This window comes from Dendrobates tinctorius, unplaced genomic scaffold, assembly GCF_039654945.1.
Source record: "Dendrobates tinctorius isolate UK_male_01 unplaced genomic scaffold, ASM3965494v1 ptg000046l, whole genome shotgun sequence".
NCBI lineage: Eukaryota > Metazoa > Chordata > Amphibia > Anura > Dendrobatidae > Dendrobates > Dendrobates tinctorius.
In genome coordinates, this window is record NW_027361714.1 from 29,895,748 (window position 1) to 29,909,354 (window position 13,607).

Genomic DNA, 13,607 nt, shown 5'->3' on the forward strand with positions numbered 1-13,607 from the left:
GGGTTAGTGTGAGGGGCCAACTAATGTTGGAAAAAAACGCAAATGAGGTAAAAACGCACTAAAAATGCATACAAACGCATAAAAACGCTGCGTTTTTTTCATGCATGCTCATAAAAATGCTTGAAAAAACCACAGCATTTGTATGCGTTTGTATGCGTTTTTTCCATGCGTTTTTTTGCGGGAAAAACGGGCTGCAAAACAAAGCAAGTGTGAAAGTAGCCTTAATCCCGTGGACAAATGAGTGTCCCCAATACATGCAAGTGGTCTTTTACAACCCTTTCAGCCAGCTGACATACTATGCCATCCATGTGACCTGGCACAATTTGACCATGGATAGTATAGTACATCATAGCGATCGATTGGGCACACGGGTGGTGTGCAGCTGATCATGTACGGGTGTCAGCTGATTCTCTCAGCTGACACCCAGCACTAAGTGCCAGGAGAGGTCACAGACCGCTCCTGGCAATTGAACCCAAAATGCTGCCATCGCACACGATCGCAGCATTTCGGGAGCAGGCAGAGGACTGACAGCCTGTGGGGTCCTGATCGCTGCCATGGTAACCTGATGTCGTCATGATGACATCCGGGTTACAAGAGCTAAGAAACTTTCTGTCATGTGCAGTGCATATCAGGAAGTCTCTCACGTCAGTGTGCAGTAAGTGCAGCGCTGACAGCTTCTTTAGCATCTGCATGCTATAGAAGTGATCATCCTACAAAAAATGATTGTCCCATAGTGGGACAAAGTGTAAAAGGTCGAATGAAGTAAAAAAAAAAATAATAATTGTATAAATATTAAATAAATAAATAAATAAATAAATAATAAAAAATCAATTTTTATTCTATCACTAAATAAATATTTGAATGAAAAAAAATCTAAACAATAAAAGTATACCTATTTGGTATCATCGCGTCCATAATAACCCGACTTAGGCTGGATTAAAAACACATGTGACATGCACATATATGAACAAGTCGGTAGGACAATGTTCATACCACCCACTGACTCAAACACAAACAGAGAGCACAGAATGACAATTGTGCAGAAATATCCTGCAGTAAAACATATAACAGTAGCCAGCAAGTGCTGATGAAAATATGATAACAAATACAGGGTATTTAGTCGATACATTTTTTGCAAAAAAATGTATATCAAGCTGCTTCACCACGTCAAGGTAACCCTATTGAAGCAGTCCCTATCTAATGTATTTAAAACCTGAACATGTGAACAGTGTCTAAATGAACAGGATGAAGATAGGCCACTTCCTTGTATGGGCACGTGGTGTAAGCCAGCTCTTTATGTGCATGTCACAAAAGAGAGCCGTGGGGTCTCTCAAATCATGCATAGGCACGGAAAAAACTGGATTAAAAACACATGTGACATGCACACATATGAACAAGTCGGTAGGACACTGTTCATACCAACCACTGACTCAAACACAAACAGAGAGCACAGAATGACAATTGTGCTGAAATATCCTGCAGTAAAACATATAACAGTAGCCAGCAAGTGCTGATGAAAAGATGATAACAAATACAGGGTATTTAGTCGATACTTTTTTTGCAAAAAAATTATATTAAGCTGCTTCACCGCGTCAAGGTAACCCTTTTGAAGCAGTCTCTATCAAATGTATTTAAAACCTGAACATGTGAACAGTGTCTAAATGAACAGGATGAAGATAGGCCGCTTCCTAGTATGGGCACGTGGTGCTTTTTTTGCGCTGCGTTTGTGCGCAAACGCGCGCATGCGTTTTTTTTCTATATTTAACATGGGTGCGCATTGGTATGCGTTTGTATGTGTTTTCCGTGCGCTGCGTTTTTTCCAGTGTGCGTCCATAATATCCAGACACTACATGTTGCATTTTTTGTTCCGCCCAACCGCTTTAAAAAAACGCATGTGCACGTATGCGCACGTTTTGCGCAAAAAAATTAACATTAGAGTCTATGGGTGCGTATACTATAGAGACAGCCTGGAGAGCAGACAGACTGTAAAAGAAGACACGATTTTCAATTCCAGCTTCAGCGGCAAGAATGTGAGTATTATTACATCTAATGTATGCCTGTCCTTTTAAATTGTATATGTACTAATGCTTTGTATTATTTTTTCATGCAGTATGTCTTTGGAATCGGAATATTCACCATCCCGGCAGGAACTGGCGCAAGCAGACCGTGAGGTGTTTATTTTCGTGCGTTTGGTAAGTATATCTACTGCTTCTCAAAATATCTAACATTTTTGGTTTTTTTTTCAGACATCGTCATCTTCAGCGGACGCGACTAGTGAGGGCGAACAGCACGAGCAGCCAAGCCAAGTCCTGGTGATGATACGGAATGTAATTATCAAATGATTTGTAATGTCCTTTATTTTTTATCTTCTATCTTTCCTCTTTTCTGGACCTTTTTTTAACTTTTTATTCACACAAAATTCAAATATTCTAATGAATGTTTTTTCTCTAGGTTCCACAGCGGGATGAAGACGTCTACCTGGCTAATGAGCACCTTATCCGCCTGGTCCAGGAGCGTGCCCCGTTGTGGGACAGCCGTGACCAGCTGTACAAGGACAATGTGGTGACCCGGCGGCTATGGAATGAGGTGGCTGCAGCATTGATGGATGGCTGGGACAGCGCCCCTGCAACCTCCAAAAAGGCGTTTAGTAAGTATTTCCCTGCTCTGTTATGCCGCAGTGACTATTGTACTTGATGGGACTGTTGGGTTTCCTGCTAGATATATTCTAGCAGGAAACCCAACAGTGTCATCTGGCTCAACAGTGACTGCTTTGGGTATTGTATTGCTGTATTGTACCGCATTTACTCTTGTCCGTGATGGCACTGTTGGGTTTCCTGCTAGATATATTCTAGCAGGAAACCCAACAGTGTCATCTGGCTCAAAAGTGGCTACTTTGGGTATTGTATTGCTGTATTGTACCGCATTGACTCTTGTTCGTGATGGCACTGTTAGGTTTCCTGCTAGATATATTCTAGCAGGAAACTCAACAGTGTCATCTGGCTCAACAGTGACTGCTTTGGGTATTGTATTGCTGTATTATGCCGCATTGACTCTTGTTCGTGATGGCACTGTTGGGTTTAATGATAGCATATATCGTTCATCAAGCACAATTGTTAAATGTTGTTTCTTTGTTTTTCCAACAGTAAACAAAGTCCGAACACATTGGCGCTCCATCAAGGACCGCTTCAACGCTGATGTTCGTGCTGAGGGGCAGGGTCACAGAGGTTCAGCGGCAAGGACCAGAACAAAATACCGGTAGTATCAAGCTTTGCAATTCCTAAGACCAGTCCTTGCCACCAGAGCGTAAGTATTATAATTTTTTGTTTTTTATTTTTATTAATCTGTGTTTTTCTATTCCACAGCTGATGCTTCTTGCAAATGCATGATAGTAATGTTTTTCCTTTCTTCCACAGCACCTGGAGCAGCACCCTGCAACCTGCTCCTGGAGCGGTCCTTCATCGGATGACCTCGGACCCGCCTCAGCCATCCGACAGCCAGGAAGCACCTTGCACGTCTGCAACACGGACAGTGGCTGACCAGGAAGCTGGTCAATCAGGTGTTTCCCTGTCCCAGGTCTCTGCCACTGGTTATGCGGGCACTACCCACCAGCGGCAGAGGGCCTTGGACAGGAATATCTTGCCCGAGTTTATACACTTGAGCGAGGCCTTTAATGCCAGCCTCAAGTCGCTGTCAGACAGAGTGGAAAGCGGTTTTTCACTCATGGAGCGTGGTTTTAACCACATGGAACACCGCTTCCACTCTGTCGAACAGTGCCTTGACCGTCTGGAGGCCGACCACAACAGACCAGCGCACCATTTTTTTCAGTAAAATTGAAAAGGGCATGGCGGAACACCTTAGTCCTCAGCAACAGCTGAGTGTGCTGCAGGCCTGCAACAATACTTTCTTGCAGGCTATGCAGCAGAATCGGTATGGGCAGCAGCCAGTGGTGTCATTTCCAACTGTGCCACCATTGACTCGCTTCACCTCACTACCGACTTGTGCTGCATACCACTGCACGGACACCTCTATTCAAAGCCAGGACACCCACCATTCCACCACCTCAAGTCTGAGTGCTGCTGGTCACTTAACCGACACCACCATGGCAAGCGCTGCTCCTGTCTGGAGCACCACCGCCACCCCCATGCATGCTTGGAGCATAGCCACCATGACCACTCCTCAAACATGGAACAGCCCTGCCGCCAACACTATAACATGTACTAGCCCTGCCACCACCACCACAAACCTGGACCATCACTGCCATCTCCAGTCCTCTTGCAAGGAAGAGCACTGCCACCACAGAGCATCAGCAGCAGCCACAGCAGCAGCCACACGCATCTCTGTCCTGTACCTTTGCCTGGCCCTGCCTTGTGGCTCCGTGCCCTTGTGCATGCGCCTGGTCATCCTGTGCCTGCCTGTTGTGCCTCAGCCGTGCCGCCTCTAGTTGTGCTCGCCTGTGTGCCTCAGCCGTGCCCGCCGTCCAGTGCTATAGTGGTTACCGGCTGTGTGAGACGCAGCTGTGCCGCCTCTAAGTCGTGCCCGCTTGCTTATGCCACCGTCGGTACTGCCTGCTGGTGCCCCAGCCGTGGTTTCGGTGCTCCCTTGCACGCACGCTGGTTTTCGCACTGTGCCTTTTCGTGCTACTCTTGCACAAAGTCTTTTGCTTACTTTGCTCTGCTCTGAACCCTGTCTTGCCTGCTGGATTCCATAACCTGTCGACCGCTGCCAGAGGTCCGGACCTAGATGACTGCGGCCTGATGTCCGGAGCTGATTTCCGCAGTCTGATTCCTGGACTCTGTTGGTCGATGCCAGCACCTCGGATTCCGATGCCACCGTACCCTATCTTGGTCACTGGCGTGTCCTCTGCATGCGCAGGCCTCCGTTCTGTATCTCTCCCTGGCGTGTCTCTTCGCACACGCAGGCCACCGTCCCTGTACCTGTCCCTGGCATGCCCCTTGGCATGTGCAGACCTCCGTCCTGTGAACCTGACCCAGGCGTGTTCGTTGACACGCATCCTGTTTCTAACTTTGTCTTGTCTCCTTGCATGGAACCCTGGTTTGCTTACCGGATGTCCGGAACCTGCCGATCACCTTCAGAGCTACAGAACCTGATGTCCCGGTTGATCGTTGCCTGCTGTCCGGAGTCCGATGTCCTCGTGCCTCTGTCTACCATCTGCACGTACCATGCTTTGGACCTCGGCGTGCTCTTGCACGCACTTTGCTCTATGTACTTTGTGTGTTCACGTTTTGCACCTGTTGTACCCAGAAGTGTTCCTTAATGAAGTTTCCTTGAACTAACGTCTTGTCTCGCCTTGTCTTGTTTCCCTGAGCCGGCAGTCTGGTCCAGCTGCTGTGGTGGCTCACACCCTTGGTCTTGCCCCTGACACTCCCTGTATAGGGGGTGGATTCTCACTAGGTCAGCTCACCCTAGGTGGGAGGGTGCCACGGCCCAGAGGGTCCACTCTCTCTAAAGGAAAATGACTCAGCGTAGGCTGATGCTCGTCACAGACACTTCGTGTGCAACACTGACAGCTGCGGATGGAGTGCTCGTGCGACTGCGCTCTGTGGACCAGCTTTCGCTTCTGGAGGAGGAGGAGGGTCGAATGCCTACAGCCAACTGTCTCCTATACCGTGGGCTAGACAGCACTCTCCCACTGCCGTTATCTCCTGTGTACCCTGCATCCACCACATTAACCCAGTGCACAGTGATGGACATGTAACGGCACTGGCCATGCCTACTGGACCATGCATCTTTTGTGAGGTGCATCTTTCCACTCACTGATTGCTTGAGTGCATGGACAATGCGGTCTTTCACATTCACGTGGAGGGCTGGGATGGCTTTTCCCAAAAAGAAGTGACGACTGGGTAGGTCATAGTGTGCTACTGCGTAGGCCATGAGCTCGCGGAAAGCTTTGCTTTCAACCAACCGGTAGGGCATAATCTCTAACAAGATTAGTTTGGCAATGTGGGCATTCAAAGCCAGTGTACGCAGATGAGAGGATGAGTACTTTCTTGTCCTACTCAGAGTCTCTGGTAGGGTGAGCTAGACTTGAGAGCTGCATATGGTGGAACTGGCAGTAGACATGGCGGACTGAGAGAGGGTTGGTGATGGTGATGGTGTTGGTGGGGTTGCTGATGGCCTAGATTCAGTCTTTCATAGCAATAACATTGAGATTCCATGACTGCTTTGCCCTTGCGACGACACCTCGACATTTGCTGCTGGTGGTGTGCTAACCGGTGGGCTTACAGTGGGGGAAGCGATGTAGCATTGCTGACAACCTTCGGGGTGAAGGACACAAGGAAAGGTGTTGTTACTGACCAGGATCCTCCAATGATGACTCAGTGCTTTTATTTTTTGAAACTTCAGAAGAGGAGGCGAGAAAGCTGGAGGCTGAGTCAGCAATGTAAGCCAAAACTTGTTCCTGAAGCTCCGGCTTTAAAAGTGGTTTACCTACTCCCAGAAAAGAGAGCCTTCGAGGCCTTGTGGAGCCAAACGATGATGCAGGCTCAACACCTCCTGCCTTAGGTGCTATTGTGCTTTTGCCACTACCAACAGATGCAACACCATCACCATCGGGACCAGCTGGCAACCCCCGCCCACTTCCATGGCGTCTTCCACCATACTTGCTCATTTTTGTGAAAATGTACCCAAAAATACCACCAGCTATATGGTACTGTAAAACAAGGTAGAAGGTGTATCTACTATTGGTGAGAATTTGAATCTCACTAGAGTTTTGAGGATGCTGAACTATTGTCTCAGGCCCAGAAGAGATTACACCTCAATGTAACAGGCTGAAATTGGATGGTGTATGACAAGGTGGAGGGTCTACAGGATTGATGAGAATTTGAATCTCACTATAGATTTGAGGATGCAGAACTATTGTCTCTGGCCCAGTAGAGATTACACCTCAATGTAACAGACTGAAATTGGATGGTGTATGACAAGCTGGAGGGTGTCTATAGGATTGGTGAGAATTTGAATCACACTATAGATTTGAGGATGCAGAACTATTGTCTCTGGCCCAGTAGAGATTACACCTCAGTGTAACAGGCTGAAATTGGATGGTGAATGACAAGGTGGAGGGTGTCTATAGGATTGGTGAGAATTTGAATCTCACTATAGATTTGAGGACGCAGAACTATTGTCTCAGGCCAGTAGAGATTACACCTCAATGTATCAGGCTGAAATTGGATGGTGTATGACAAGGTGGAGGGTGTCTATAGGATTGGTGAGAATTTGAATCTCACTATAGATTTGAGGACGCAGAACTAATGTCTCTGGCCCAGTAGAGATTGCACCTCAATCTAACAGGCTGAAATTGGATAGTGAATGACAAGGTGGTGGGTGTCTATAGGATTGGTGAGAATTTGAATCTCACTATAGATTTGAGGACGCAGAACTATTCTCTCTGGCCCTGTAGAGATTACACCTCAATGTAACAGGCTGAAATTGGATGGTGTATGACAAGGTGTAGGGTGTCTATAGGATTGGTGAGATTTTGAATCTCACTATAGATTTGAGGACGCAGAACTATTGTCTCTGGCCCAGTAGAGATTACACCTCAATGTAACAGACTGAAATTGGATGGTGTATGACAAGGTGTAGAGTGTCTATAGGATTGGTGAGAATTTGGATCTCACTATAGATTTGAGGATGCTGAACTATTGTCTCAGGCCCAGTAGAGATTACACCTCAATGTAACAGACTGAAATTGGATGGTGTATGACAAGGTGTAGGGTGTCTATAGGATTGGTGAGAATTTGAATCTCCCTATAGATTTGAGGACACAGAACTATTGTCTCTTGCCCAGTAGAGATTACACCTCAATGTAACAGACTGAAATTGGATGGTGTATGACAAGGTGTAGGGTGTCTCTAGGATTGGTGAGAATTTGAATCTCACTATAAATTTGAGGACGCTGAACTATTGTCTCAGGCCCAGTAGAGATTACACCTCAATGTAACAGGCTGAAATTGGATGGTGAATGACAAGGTGTAGGGTGTCTATAGGATTGGTGAGAATTTGAATCTCATTATAGATATGAGGACGCAGAACTATTGTCTCTGGCCCAGTAGAGATTACATCTCAATATAACAGGCTGAAATTGGATGGTGTATGACAAGGTGTAGGGTGTCTATAGGATTGGTGAGATTTTGAATCTCACTATAGATTTGAGGACGCAGAACTATTGTCTCAGGCCCAGTAGCGATTACATTTCAATGTAACAGACTGAAATTGGATGGTGTATGACAAGGTGTAGAGTGTCTATAGGATTGGTGAGAATTTGAATCTCACTATAGATTTGAGGATGCAGAACTATTGTCTCAGGCCCAGTAGAGATTACACCTCAATGTAACAGGCTGAAATTGGATGGTGTATTACAAGCTGGAGGGTGTCTATAGGATTGGTGAGATTTTGGATCTCACTAGAGATTTGAGGACGCTGACAATGATGCTCTCAGTCCAAGTATGGACGCAGGCAGCCTAATAAGCATGACTGCTGCACAGTGGACACACAAAAGGGTGGAAAAATGAACCCTTGGTAACTGTGCAGAAAAGAGGAAGAAAAGTATTTTTGCTTTTAAAAAAGCAGTTTGCACAGCAGTGTACAAACAGCAATGCAGCTATCAGGGAGCCTTATAAGGCAGCCTAATAACCAACAGAGCTGATGCACAAAAATAGAGCCTCCCCTGTCACTGCACACAAAGTGTTGTGTTATAAGTGGAAATCGCTAACAGCAGAAGCAGTTTTTTGGTTCTTCTTCCCTGCCTAACGCTCTCCCTACAGAATCAGCAGCAGCAGCTCTCCCTATGCTAAGATCGGCATAAGTAAGATGGCGGTCGGCGTTCATAGCCCCTCTGACGCCACACAAAGCCAGCCAATCACTTGCATGCCCTTCTCAAAGATGGTGGTGATCGATGCCTATGTCATCGCGTTGCCCACAGTGTGCATCCTCCATCATTGGCTGAAAAAGGGCGCTGGAAGCATCTTTTGAAACGCGACTTTGGCGCTCTGGTCGCCGACCTCACGCTATGGCGACTTTTGAATATGACCAACCCATTTCGCTCAACTCTAATAGGGAAATTAAATTGGTTGCCATACAACCTCCGGCCCATGTCTGAGTTTTTAAAAGCCTGGGAGTCATTACCACGACCAAATGCTCCAGTGTCCACTGCTGCAACCATACATCCGGCATCTGCAATGGCCATGAGTACTGTTGAAAAGTACTTTTTGTAATTATAGTACTCCGATCCAGTTCTTTTGGGTTTGATGATCTGTATGTGTTTACCATCAACAGCTCCCAAACAGTTGGGGAAATTGCAGACTGTCCAGAATTTGTCAGCAATTTCCATCCACTTTTCAGCGGTGGGCAGGGGCATAAATTCTGGACAAAGAACATTCCAGAGAGCCCGGCAGGTGTCCGCAACAATTCCAGATAAGGTGGAGATTCCAATACGGTACTGGAAGTGTTGTGAAGATAGGGTCTCTCCAGTCGCCAGGAATCTGCGAAACAGAGAAAGAAGTAAAATTAATATTTCTGTATATGGTTTTTTAAAACAATAAAATAAAAAATTAGTACATTCAAGAAAAATAATTAGGCCAGGTTTTAATTAGTACATGTCACAAAAAAAAAGCAGACGCCCCCCTAGGTTTTTAAATATTACGTACCGTAATGTCACCAGGTGCCGTTCCTCAGGAGGAATCACATGACGGGGCTGTGTGTCCTGTCTCCGGATGGATTCTTGGACATGAGCAAGCAAATCCCTGAAGATTTGTTGGGACATTCGGATATAATCTGTAAATTTATCCGGGTTTGCCTGTAGCTCGCTGTAGAGGGTGTGGTACACCCCACGGCTCTCCCGGAGTTCAACAATTGGATGTATTCACAAACGCCGCCGCTGCCGTCTTCGCTGTCTCTCTCTCTTCCTTTGTTCATGGCAAGCAACTGCATATGCCCTAGCCATGTCCAAATCCAAGTTGAAGTGAAAACTCTTCCAGCGCAGATCCTTGTTGACACGAGAAAAATCAAGCAAATGTGAAGAATACGGCTGTAGACAGGGTCTATTTATTACCATTCCACACCGCCACTGATGTCCCATTGGTGGTGTGTGTTGCAAAATTGTTATCTTGATTTTTTTTGGTGAAGACAATATGCAAAAAAACGCAAACGCATTGAAAACGCATACAAACGCTACGTTTTTTTGCTTCATGCGTACAAAAATGCTGCAAAAAAAGCAGTGTTTGTATGCTTTTTTTAATGCGTTTGTGTGCGCAAAAAATGCAGTGCAAAAAAACGCAAGTGTGAAAGTAACCTTACAGTATAAAACTGTCCCACTAGTTAACCTCTTTAGTGAACACCCTAAAAAAAGGCAAAAAACAATGTTTTATCATCATACCTTCGAACAAAAAGTGGAATAACACAATATCAATAAATGGATTTAAATAAACATGGTGCCGCTGAAAATGTCATCTTGTCCCTCAAAAAATGAGCCACCATACAGCATCATCAGCGAAAAAATTAAAAACAAATTTAACAAAAACAATAATTTTTTCTATAAAATAGTTTTTATTATATACTAGATTATGGCCCGATGCTATCGCATCGGGAGGATGCGATAGCATCACACCTCTTGCCATGTTAACCCTCAACACACACACTCCTCAACACACACTCCTCTCACCTTTCACCATCTCCACTCACTCTTTCACTCCACATACGACCCCTTCTCTCACTCCGTCTCTCATACTCACGCCGTCATCGCCGCTGCTCCACGATCCCCGACATCTTCTTCCGCCGGCGCCATCCTGGATCCAGATGTTGTCCACGCCGGCGACATGTTCTTGCGGCGATGCCATCTTGAGTATCGTGAAATCCCGCGATAGTCAAGATAGCGTCGCCGGAAGAACATGTCGCCGGCGTGGACGACGTCGGGATCCAAAATGGCATCGGCGAAATCTCGCGAGTTTTCGCCGACGCCATTTTGGATCCCGACGTCGTCCTCGCCGGCGACATGTTCTTGCGGCGACGCCATCTTGACTATCGCGGGATTTCGCCGATTCAAAATGGTGTCGCCGCAAGAACATGTCACCGGCGTGGACGACATCGGGATCCAAAATGGCGTCGGCGTAATCTCGCGAGATTTCGCCGACGCCATCTTTTTGGATCCCGAGTCGTCCACGCCAGCGACATGTTCTTGCGGCGACGCCATCTTGAATCTCGCGGGATTTCACGAAATCCAAGATGGCATCGCCGCAAGAACATGTCGGCGGCCTGGAGAACGTCTGGATCCAGGATCGCGGCGGCGGAGGAAGATGTCGGGGCAGCGACGATGACAGTGTGAGTATGAGAAACAGAGTGAGAGAAAGGAACGTATGTGGAGTGAAAGAGTGAGTGGACGTGAGTGGAGGTGAAAGGTGAGAGGAGTGTGTGTTGAGGCGGTGTGGTGTGTTGAGGGTTAACGTGCGTGTGTGTGTGGTGATGTCACCGGTTACAACTGGACGGAAGTTGTTACAACCGGAAGCTGGTTAGGGCATTTATTATTATAGATGATGAGGAAGAAGCCGTCTGTTGATGGCGGTGATGGCGTGTAGAGGCTTCTTCAGCCAATGTAATAGATTTAGAGTTAGGGGATTCGTGTGTGAGACGACGGTGTTTATAAGCCTTAATCTCGTCAAGTAGATGCTGTTTTTCCTCAGGAGTCTCATTAGCACGGCGTTGTTTTTGTCGTAGTGCTAAAGCTGCTTTCCTTTCACTGGCATTGGCATACTGTGCATCGGTATTGAATGGTGGTATTGATAGGGCAGAAACAGATTGCTGATTAGTTATGTCAGTGAACGGCATATGGGATGAAGTGTAGCAGTAAATTGTTCCACATGCTGATGTGGAAGCATCCTGTTGTGAGTCTAATAATGATGAGGAAGAGGCTGTCTGTTGTCGGCGGTGACGGCGTGCAGAGGCTTCTTCAGCCAATCTTATGGATTTAGAGTTAGGGGATTCGTGTGTGAGGCGACGGCGTTTATAAGCCTTAATCTTATCAAGGCGATGGTGTTTTTCCTCAGGAGTCTCATTAGCACGGCGTTGTTTTTGTCGTAGTGCTAAAGCTGCTTTCCTTTCACTGGCATTGGCATACTTTTTGTTATGACTCATGTTAGCACAGGTAAAGGAGTCTATTTGGCAGTTATCTGGCAGTGAAGAAGGCGTCCTGGAGTATTGTAGAGTAAACAGATACTAATTGACCCTGTAATTGCCCAGCAGTAGTTATGAAGTGGTAGTGGCAAATTGGCCCTGTAGTTAGACACCGGCAGAGGAGCAAGGCAGCAGTAGTTATGGCGGTAGAGGCAAATTGGCCCTGTAATTAGACACCGGCAGAGGAGCAAGGCAGCAGTAGTTATGGCGGTAGAGGCAAATTGGCCCTGTAATTAGACACAGGCAGTGAACAGTCAGAGGAGCAAGGCAGCAGTACTTATGGCAGTAGAGGCAAATTGGCCCTGTAATTAGACACCGGCAGAGGAGCAAGGCAGCAGTAGTTATGGCGGTATTGGCAAATTGGCCCTGTAATTAGACACCAGCAGAGGAGCAATGCAGCAGTAGTTATGGCGGTAGAGGCAAATTGATCCTGTAATTAGACACCTGCAGAGGAGCAAGGCAGCAGTAGTTATGGCGGTAGAGGCAAATTGGCCCTGTAAATTAGACACCGGCAGAGGAGCAAGGCAGCAGTAGTTATGGCGGTAGAGGCAAATTGGCCCTGTAATTAGACACCGGCAGAGGAGCAAGGCAGCAGTAGTTATGGCGGTATAGGCAAATTGGCCCTGAAATTAGACACCGGCAGAGGAGCAATGCAGCAGTAGTTATGGCGGTAGAGGCAAATTAGCCCTGTAATTAGACACCGGCAGAGGAGCAAGGCAGCAGTAGTTATGGCGGTAGAGGCAAATTAGCCCTGTAATTAGACACCGGCAGAGGAGCAAGGCAGCAGTAGTTATGGCGGTAGAGGCAAATTAGCCCTGTAATTAGACACCGGCAGAGGAGCAAGGCAGCAGTAGTTATGGCGGTAGAGGCAAATTAGCCCTGTAATTAGACACCGGCAGAGGAGCAAGGCAGCAGTAGTTATGGCGGTAGAGGCAAATTGGCCTTGTAATTAGACACCGGCAGTAAACAGGCAGATGACCAAAGCTGCAGTAGTTATGGCGATAGAGGCAAATTGGCCCTGTAATTAGACACTGGCAGAGGACAAAGGCAGCAGTAGTTATGGCAGTATAGGCAAATTGGCCCTGTAATTAGACACCGGCAGAGGACAAAGGCAGTAGTTATGGCGGTATAGGCAAATTGGTCCTGTAATTAGACACCGGCAGAGGAGCAAGGCAGCAGTAGTTATGGCGGTACAGGCAAATTGGTCCAGTAATTAGACACCGGCAGTAAACAGGCATAGGACCAAGGCAGCAGTAGTTATGGTGGTACAGGCAATGCCAAGCGTCCGCATAGCAAGTCGGCGTGAGGTAAATGACGCAATTTCACGAATGCAAGATGGCGTCGGCGGACGTCGTTAACACCTCTTGCCATGTTAACCCTCAACACACCACACCGCCTCAACACACACTCCTCTCACCTTTCAC